Raw genomic sequence first — 829 nt, forward strand, 5'->3', positions numbered from 1 at the left:
TAGAGTCTTCTTGTCTCCTAACTCCAATTGGTGGTTTCCTGTTGATTTCCTTTCCTAAATCTTCCTCACATCCATCCATTCATCCTTTCATCACAACTGCTCCTCCTTTGGTCTAGGCCCTCGTCATTTCTTCTCTGAATTATTGTAATAGTTCATTTATCAGAAACCCTGCCTTTAACCTTGTGCCCCCCTTTTAGTCTGACATGTGCTGCCAGATTCATCTAAGACAAAAACACTGATCATACAATGGCCCCACTGTCTTCAGGATAGATTTTAACTTCTTAGTACAGCATAAATGGACCGTCATGATTTTATTTTTGCCCATTCCAGCTTCATCTCAGGTCTTTTTTTTATGTGCATAGTCAGCTATAGCTGCACCAAATTACTTGTAGTTCTTGGTGCCTCCTTATAGGGACTTCTGTTGGTCCTTCAAAGTGCATCTCAGGCATTTCCCTGTGACAGCTTCCTTTCCCCACTTCTTCCCTGTTTCCATGGTGCACTGGGCCATACCTCTACTAGCACTTGGTCTACTTAACTGTAATGCAGTCTTTATTTGTCTGCTCTCTAACACCGTGGGCTCTTTGAAGGTAGGCACTGTGTTTCTCATTGCTCTGTCCTGGGATAGTGCTACTCAGAAAAGAACCATTAGGTCTTTTTATTTTTTCCTTTTCTTTAGCTAGTTTCGTAGTCTAATGTTTATGATGAATTTGTGACTATTACTAAAAATCTACTTCTAAAGATGAAGTGGATGTCTGAATGTTATTAAAGTAAGCTTATGTTAACCACTTACAAAGTGATTCGCTTTAAGATATCCATTTCTTTCTTGTAG

At 39.7% G+C, this 829-nt stretch overlaps 1 protein-coding gene across 2 annotated transcripts in view; it reads left to right on the top strand.

Annotated features, from left to right (window-relative positions):
• CMC1 (C-X9-C motif containing 1) overlaps positions 1-829 on the top strand; it is a 70,672-nt gene that overhangs the window by 68,223 nt on the left and 1,620 nt on the right. The window lies entirely within an intron of this gene.

This window comes from Rhinolophus hipposideros, assembly GCF_964194185.1.
Source record: "Rhinolophus hipposideros genome assembly, chromosome: 14".
Classification (NCBI taxonomy): domain Eukaryota; kingdom Metazoa; phylum Chordata; class Mammalia; order Chiroptera; family Rhinolophidae; genus Rhinolophus; species Rhinolophus hipposideros.